This window comes from Trichechus manatus, unplaced genomic scaffold (assembly GCF_000243295.1).
Source record: "Trichechus manatus latirostris isolate Lorelei unplaced genomic scaffold, TriManLat1.0 scaffold00032, whole genome shotgun sequence".
NCBI lineage: Eukaryota > Metazoa > Chordata > Mammalia > Sirenia > Trichechidae > Trichechus > Trichechus manatus.
The window spans coordinates 15110686-15120469 of NW_004443968.1; positions in this window are offsets into that span (position 1 = coordinate 15110686).

Here is a 9784-nt window from a genome sequence, read left to right on the forward strand (position 1 = left end):
CTGAAGTGGTGGTTCTTAAACTTTAGTGTGCCTAAGAATCATCTGGAAAGAGTGTTAAAATGTGGATCTCTAGGCCCCGCCCATAGAGATTCTGATTTAAGAGGTCTGAGATATGACCCAGAAATCTGCATTTTTTACAAATATCTGAGTTATTTAAATGCAGTTCCTTAGTAGACCACAGCTTGAGAAACCCAGACGAAAGGCATTGAAAGACTTTTCCGTATTTTCCTCATAGTATCAACCTTGGTTTAAGGCTATTGGCACATCAAAGTTCAGTTTGATACTTTGCCTAAGGACCCAAGGAGTGAAATGCAATGAATGGGTAATGACTCTTTAATATGTTTAATTAGGGAGTAATAATTAATAGGTAGAAAAGATTACCAACAGAAACCCACCTAATTTGTGCATATTAGTTAACTAATTATAACCCAGACACCACCTAACTATCCCATCCTCTGACCTCCCTCCTTTGAAATTTAGATAAAATTTCTGTCAGCTGTTTGGTATATTCTAGAGGCGATCCAATGCCACTGTTAGATTTCTGTGAATTCTTAAGTGATTGAGAGTTTTCATGATGGCTTTAAATTCCTTCTCTTGTCAGGCCTCAATTTTAGACTGTTCTTTTCTCTCTAGATTGTGCTCAATGCAGTGAATCAATAACTTTTTCTTTTTTCTCACCCCAAGAGAAAATCGTATCCACTAAGAAGTTTACTCCCCGTTCCCCACCCCCCACCCCCAGCCCTTGGCAACCACCAATCTGCTTTCTATTTCTATGGATTTATCTGTTCTGGATATTTCATGTAAATCGAATCATGTAGTATGTGACCCTTGGTGATCGGCTTCTTTCCTTTAGCATGTTTTCGAGGTTCATCCATGTTTTAGCACGTATCAGTGTTTTATTCCTTTTTACGGCTGAATAATATTCCATTGTATGGATATTTCACAATTTGTTTTATCCATTCATCCATTGACGGAAATTTGAGTTTTTTCTGCCTTTTGGCTATTGTGCATAGTGCTACTATGAAAATGCATGTACATATATTCGAGAACAATTTTTGTCTTAAACAAATTTTTTTTTCATTCCTTAACATTAAATTCCCTTTTGCAAATTTAATCTATTATTGCAGTGAACTGACACATTTTGGAGTGTTTGAATTTTATACTGTCCACTATTTTTGCTTCTCATTCAGGTTGTTTTAGCTTCTGGTGTCGCTTTTGTAGGGAGGTAGTAGAAACTTGAAGTGGTTATTGATTTGGGTTCTGGATCAATATGAAGCTCAGTGTATAAGTCAGAGTGTAACAGTGCTGCTGTAACAGAAATATCACAACCGGCAGCTTTAAAGAACAGAAATTTATTTTCTTACAGTTTAGGAGGCTAGGAGTCTGAATTCAGAGCGCTAACTCTAGAGGAGACAGCCCTGGGGGAGGAGCCTTGTCTCAGCTTCTTTAACTCTAGCATTTCTCAGTTTCTGGGTAATCCTCACATGTGCTTCTCTCTTCTCCAGTTTGTGCTTGCTTGCTTCTGTGCCTAACCTGCTCTCAAAAGTGATTTGGTTTAAGACACACCCTACACAGATACGGTCTCATTAACATACCAAAGAAAATCCTATATCCAAATGGGATCACATCCACAGGTATAGGGGTTAGGATTCCGACATCTGTTTTTAGGGGACACAATTCAATTCATAACAGAATGAATGTTGGGTCACCAGCTGAAGATAAGCAGTACCAAGTCGATGCCAAAAGTGTCAATTAGAAAAAAAGAGCCAAGGAGCACTGGGTTTTGAAAGTCGAAGAAAAGATTAGCACTAAGTTCTGGGATTTAATGGACATAATTTAAGACAAAGACACATTTTGCCACAATTCTATGTATTTTTTCATGCATATGTCCAATCTTTTTTTGCCCATTTACAGGTTAACTGTATTCATCAGCTATAGGCTAAGTGTTATATTTTTTTACCCCATAAATCAGAATCAAGAAAATACTATTATTCTGTTTGTTGATGATTAGTCACATTGATAAAAAAAGATTACTTTAAACTATGTCAGTTTTAACATTAAGTTTTTTCTGCCTTACATTGGGTGCACAGATATTAAAAAGTAAGAGAAGAAAATGAGAAGAGAGCATCACTAACATCCAGTTACAAGTTTGAGTCAAGAGTTAACTGCCTGTCTACAAATCTGTATGTGTGTCTGTGTGTGTGCGTGTGTGTGTGTGCGTGTGTGTGTTTCCCAGCTAGTCAGTTCTTCCTAATTCTTGGAGCAATTGTATAATCAATGTGGCGGCTTATACACTTTAAGGCAGATAGAGTCAAGATTTACTAAGGAAATTGGAATTAACTCTGTGTTGCCTTCTATTATTTGGGAAAAAAGATCATTTGTATTGTCCATTTGACAGGTTTTTATTTTTGAGGTTATTCGAGGGAGTCAAAATAAACAAAACATACCCTGTTAAAAGGTGACGTTTGTTTAAAGTGAAGATTAAGAACTTAAGTGGATTAGTTTTGTTGTTGCTAGTTAAAAAGTTTTATTGAGGTATAATCTACATAACAGAAAATTTACCCTCTTTTAAGTGTATATTTCAGTGATATTTGGTCAGTGCACAAAGTTGTGCAAACATCACTACAATCCAGTTTTAGACTATTCCCATATCCCAAAGAGATCCCTCAAGCCCATTTCCAGTCAATTCACACTTCTACACTCAACTTCAGGTAACAACTGATGTGTTTTCTGTCTCTAGATTTCAATCTATAGATTTACTTTCATGAAAATGGCATATAAGTCTAAACATACAACATGGAGTATTTTGCATCTGGTTTCTTTTATTTAATGATTTTGAGGTTCATCCCTGTTGTAGCATGTGTCTGCATTTCCTTCCTTTTTATTGCTGAATAATAATCCATGTGTAGATATACCGCATACTGTTTATCATTAATAGACATTTGTGATGTTTCAACTTTTTTGCTATTATAAATAAAAGCTGCTATGAACATTACCATACAGGTTTTTGTATGGACATACGTTTTCATTTCTCTTGAGTAGTTACCTAGGAGTGGAGTTGCTGCATCATATGTAAATTTATGTTTAAATTTTGAGAAACTGTCAAGCGATTTTCCAAAATATTGTGCCATTTACATTCCCACCAGCAATGTATGAAGAGGTTTCCAGTTTCTCTACCTTCTCACCAACACTTGTTATCTGCCTTTTTGATTCAACCATTCTAGTGGGTGTAATGAGGGGGTCTCATTGTCATTTTTAAAGGCTAAAGATGTTGAGCATCTTTTCATGTGCTTATTAATCATTCTTATGTCTTCTTTGGTGAAATGTTTATTCTAATATTTTGCTCATTTTTAATTGGATTGTTTGTCTTCTTATTGAGTTTTAAAAATTCTTTATATATTCGAAATACAAGTCTTTTCTTAGATATTAAAAAAAAATAAAATTTAAATGTTTCTCCCAGCCTGTCTTTTCAGTTTATGAATGGTGTATTTTGAAGGGCAAAAACTTTTAATTTAGATGAAGTGTGATTTATCCATTTTTTTTTAGTGGATTTTATTTTTGGTGTTATATGTAAGAGATCTTTGCCTATATCAAAGTCTCAAAGATTTTCTCCTATGTTTTCTTCTAAAAGTTTTCTGATTTTAACTCTTACATTTAGGTCAAGGATCCATTTTGATTTAGGTTTCCAGTATATTTTGATAGTACAGAAATTATAACAAAAGTAATGAGGTATCCTAGTTATTTATTGATTGTTTGATTGTATGAAGCAGGAACTCACATAAGGGTTTCAAGTAAAAGTAAATTTATTGAACTAATACTGGGAAATCTGATGAAAGCTAATTTTAGGAAGTATAACCAGGTTTCATACTTTTTTCTCTCTCTCTCATTTTTAGATAAACTCAGATTTATTTCCATCACTTCTGAGCCCTACTCCATTTTTTTTGTGTGTGTGTGTGTGTACTACAAAAAAGGAAGTTAGAGATTTCCCTATATATTGCTTTAAAATTCACTATATTCTACTCATAGAGAAGCACATGCCTCCTTAACAAGGCAAAGGAGAGTCTGGGGGTAGAAATTTCAGAAAGAACAGTGGACGTGCACAGACGCAGTTCTGATTAGGTCTTCTACTACCTTTCAAAAAACATCATGTAGAAAGTACTTTCGTTTCAAAGTATCTCTGTTCCTTAGCAGTCATCTTTCCATATTTTATTGTTGCTTCAAAAAGAGAAATTGTTTAGGTAGAAGAAAACACAGCTGCAGGTAAGTGAAATAAAAAGCAAATAAAGGGTCAAATAGTTGCTTTAAATTGTGGTCGTTTAAAGATTTTTTCTTATTTTTATCCTATAAAATGGAGCCCTGGTTGCATAGTGGTTACGAGCTTGGCTGCTAACCAAAAGGTTGGCAGTTCAAATCTACCAGCTGCTCCTTGGAAACCCTATGGGGCAGTTGTACTCTGCCCTATAGGTTCACTGTGAGTCAGAATTGACTTCATGGCAGTGGGTTTGGTTTTATCATATAAAATTACCTGTTTGTATGTTTATCTGAAGACAGGAAGTTGCATGCCATTTTATGTTACTTTGGGCATCGATTGAAATTTAATTTGGCCTTCTCTTAAATTTCATTCATCATAGGTCTTTAGAAAAAATCATGAGATACGTTCTAGAGCTAATAGTAAATTTAACCTTAGTTGCATAGAGAAAATAAAAGCTTGTACATTTAAAATAATGGAATTACCTAATCAATTTGGATAGAGTTAAAATTAATTACTATTACTACCCTGTAGTCATCTGTAATAAGGATAATACAGTTATTTATAGTTTTCCTTAATCGGTAGGAGTTGATGGAAAAATTGAAGTAAGATGTGGTGTTTTGTTCACCACTCAGAAAGAAAAGTCTGATTTGAGGCTCCTTCTCATTCCCCGTGGAGCCTGTTACTGCACGTGGTTGCTGCATGGTTGGTTCAAAGCTGTTTCTTGTAAAGAAGTATCATCCATCAGGACTTCTATTGCCCTTTCCCAGCAGGCTGTGATTATCTTGCTATTGCTTCTTCCTCTTCACTTTCTTTTCCTCCCCCTCTTTCATTTTCTTTTCGAAGTAGTGCCAAACTGTCTACATGGAATGACCCATTTCCTTCTCTGCTTGGACTTCCCTGGCTTTAGATCATCAGAAAACATTACATTAATATTGCATATTATTTTAATTGAATGTGTAAACAAGGCTTTTTTTGCCTAATTTTTATTAAGGCATCAATCGTATAGATATCAGATACCAAAGTGAGGGTGAGCTAGATTCAGAAGTTATAAAGAAAATTTTCAAGACTTTTGAATCCCTTGGCCAGATCAAGGATATAGAAAGAGGTCAGAAAGTACAGAAAGGGCTTTGTGAGAAAAGTTTCTTGGTAGACAACTGTTGCCATGCTGTGAATATTCCAACCTGCACTCCAGACCCAAGAGGAGATAAGGTTGAGGGAAAGGGGCAACCTGAATCATGCCTGGAAAAGCTAATGTGGTCTAAGCCAGCAGGATGTAGGTCAGATTTTACCCCAAACTTTAATAAAGTAGAGGAATTATTAGTGTTTCAGAATTATTAGTGGATCACAGGTAGATCCCCCAAGAGGGAGCAAGCCGGAAGAGATCTGTTTTAGATCTTGCACAAAAGAGAGAGCGAGGGAATTCAGTGGTCAGAGGTATGTAGAATAACAATCAGACAAACAGGAGTAGGTCAGTAGAGGACCAGGATGCATTGTCTATATTATGAGACTTGAAGGTAGAAGGACCCAGTGGAGGAGTCTCTCATGGGCTCAAGAAAGCACAGAGAGGAGAAGCAATCAACTTGAAACATCTGTCAAAGCTAGAGAGTACAAAGCTGATTAAAAATCTCTTCTAACACTCCCCTGCCCTCCTTCCTTCACCATGTCAGCTGTGGTAGGGTTAGGGCTGCAGTTAGCATGCTGGGGGAAAGACTAGTAGAAAGAATCAGATGTGGAATGTTGCACACACATTAAGAAGACTGTATAACATTTGCAATGATTTTAGAAATGATTATGATAAATTGGTAAGTAAAGATAAACTATGAAATATATAATATTATCCCAACTATATATCTGGAAAAAAGACTGAAGAAAATACATTAAAAATGACAACAGCATATCTGATTTATAGAATGATTATAATGATTGCCTTATATTTGAGCAAGAAGGAAATTGAAGATATGAGGAGAGGAAGAGAAACAAGATAATAATATAAATAGATTGTAGTCCTCCTGGGGTCAAAGAATGTTGCATTCAGAGTCTCAGAGGATGTGAGCTGGAAAGACAGACTTGGGTAGTCACAAACCAGAGAGTTTGAGATTGAGATTATTTGGGGGTTGCATTAGTAATGATGGAGGATCCCTGGTGGCACAGTGGTTAAGTGCTTGGCTGCTAACCAAAAGGTTGTCAGTTTGAACTTACCAGCCACTTTGAGGGAGAAAGATGTGGCAGTTTGCTTCTGTAAAGATTTACAGCCTTGGAAACCATATGGGGCAGTTCTACTCTGTCGTATAGGGTCATTGTGAGTCAGAATTGACTCTATGGCTATGGTATTTTGTGTTTTTTCCCCCCCTTTCTGTGACTGGGATCATACATCTTATGGGCCAAGTAAGACCATGAGTGTCTAATAATTAATTAAGTACTAAAAAAAAAAAAAAACCAAAAACAGTTGCTGTGGAGTCAATTTCTACTAATGGCGATCTTATAGGACAGAGTAGAACTGCCCTAAAGGGTTTCCAAGGAGTGGCTGGTGGATTCAAACTGCCAACATTTTGGTTAGCAGCTGTAGCTCTTAGCCACTGAAATATAATTTGTCTCTTATTTTTTAAATAAAAATAAATCTAAATTAGAAGTTTTAATATTTCTTTCTACACTCAGTGGATCACCTTGCTCATCCCTCAATGTGCACAAATACAGAGAAGAAAGGCAGCAAATGTCGCTGAGATATCACGTAAAATGAGAATGGAGAACTGTTCAATAGATTTAACAAAGGTAATGGTGTTGCTGACCCCTTAGGAGCTCTTCAGTGAAGTGGTGGGGATAAAACACACTGAATGGAGACATTAGAGGCAAGTGGAGAGAAGTAGTGTAATCATTTTTGGGAGGGAGTTTTCCTGTGAATAGAGTAGACAAATGTATCAATAGCTAGAGGGGAGTGAAGGGAGCTCTAAGAAATTTATTTTATTTTTTTAAAGGTGTGTGAGATATATGTATGTATGTATATATGTATCCTCTACTTCCTATCTATATAGCCTATCTGAAAAGCAGTTGAAGTTTCAAATTGTCTGTAGCCTGTGTTCTAACATTGTTATAACACTGCAGAGGGGATCAGAGTAGACAGGAGTAAGCTGCTAATAGATCAATTCCAATTTGAAATGATGTTGAACTGGACTTTATCCTATCTTCTCATTTTTCTTAACATACATCCAATTTGCATATAAATTACTGTTTCCATACAGTTTTGGGGATGACTTGATCCAACCACAGCAGCAAATGCAACCTGGAAGCCGAGTATCCTCCTTTATGCCAATGGCATGGCTCATAGTACTATGACCATGGCAGGGTCTCTGGAACATACCAATACGGTGCTTAACTACTACTAGATGTAATAGTTTATGTTGGCAGTCCTTCCTCAATACTAAAATTGTAATACAAAATAGCCCCATTGTTGGTTAGCCGGCTTTGGGGCATTTTGCACCTAATGGCAGTGAAACTGACAGGAGATGGTACTATTCAAAAGCAGATGGAAGTAATCTTGAGATTCTTCTCTGTGGAGGTGGATGGCTATAACAACTGCTGTTACTTTTCTAGGATAAAATTACTTCTCTTGTGTCCTAGCTATTGAATTCTAGAGTCAGTACTTGGTTTACTCACTTTAAGATATCCAAGAAACTGCGTAGACACTCTGGCAAACTCCATTTAAGCATGCAGGGTCTTTGGGGAATGCTCATAGGATATGTAATTCATATAATAGAAAATTGACAGATTATAGATACGAGACACTCATTTGTATCATATGTTAAAGTATAAATTAAACCTGCGATTTTAGTCAGGTTTGCAGTTATCTTGCTTTGTAGATATTTCAAAAAGCTATACAGTGTACAGTATTGTAGAAAACATAATAATTACTATACTGTAGAGACAATTATTAGAAAGAACTCCAGTTATTGCTTCAAGTTATCAACAAAATTGTTCAAAAAACTCAACATGATTATAGGGCTAATGTATATCTTGAGAAGGAGCTTCTGAAGTCAATGGATTATAGTTTGATCAACTCTTTTTTTTTTTTTGTTGTCTGCTTCCTGGTTTTGTTTAGTGAAGTAACCAAAAGGAAGCAAAGGGAGGAGAAAGAAATAAAAAGGAGGTAGATAAATAGCAGATGGAAAAATGCATTCCTAACTATTTATATAGCCCTGGTGGCACAGTGGTTAAGCATTCGGCTGCTAACCATAAGGTGGGCAATTCGAATCCACCAGCTGCTCTTTGGAAGCCCAATGGGGCATTTCTACCCTGCCCTATAGGGTCACTATTAGTCAACAATGGTTTTTTTTTTTTAACTTCCTGGTACTTTCATAAAGAGGATGTACTAAACATGCCTTTAAGCGCTCCAGTTAAAATTATTAAACTTTTCAAAAATCCAGGAAGACCTCTCATTGTGATTTTATAATACCTATTTCAGTATAAATCCCTATTGATCACAACAGTTTGATCGCAACTGATTATAGGGATGGTGCCGGACAAGGCAATGTTTTGTTCCCTTGTGCATGGGTTGTCATGAATTGGGACTGACTTGATGGCAGCTAACAACAGCAATAATGACGACATCTTAATGTAATAAAAGATAGCAAAGTGAATATATCTGTGTACAATTAAATGTCTTATAAGCCCCACCTGCTAGCCTATTAATTTTACACAGGTCTTTAGATAACAAAATTCTAGGACAAACTAAGAATGACAGACACCCGCTTGAGGTTTATTTTAATGTAATATAACCAGAAGCTAAGGCTAAATCTCACCTCATTTGCTTGCTATTGCCTATTCAAAACTGTGGCCTTAACAGAACTTCAGACATAGCGGTGACTGAAAATAAGGACGTGGTAAGCTGCTCCCGGAACATGAAGTGTAAGACTATTAACAGTGAATGCATAATGGATGAGATAAGTCAGTTGATGTCCTCCAAGAAAGGGTTTCTAAATGTGTATCTGGGAGACTTGGGGTCACAGGAGTGTAGAATCAAGGAGGCATGACTGAAGTGTGGGTGTAACTTAAGAAAGCTAAATCCTCAATCAATTGCACTCTATTCCAACCCAAAGAAAATGATATCAACAGATAGGGAGAAGGTTTTCCTAGAACCTAGGAAAGAGGAGCTCAAACTTTACCTTTGTCTTCACCTTGGGTGGGAGAGTCCTTATTAACTGCACAAGCATTCTGATCTTCTTGCTTGTCCACCTCTATATAGGGATGGATCCTTCGGCTATCACAGCTGAGTGGCTGATCAAGTAGTGGATCCTCTTATTCTGATTCTACAATCATCAAGCAGAAGTCTGTAGATTTAATTACAGAATTTTTTTTTCAGACAGGTAACAGACTCCCCAGCATCAAATAATTAAAGAACTCAACAAATATTATTTTATTTTATTTTTTTAATTGTACTTCCGGTGAAGGTTTACAGAACAAATAGTTTCTCATGAAACAGTAGTACACATATTGTTTTATGACATTGGTTAACAACCCCACGACATGTCAACCCTCTCC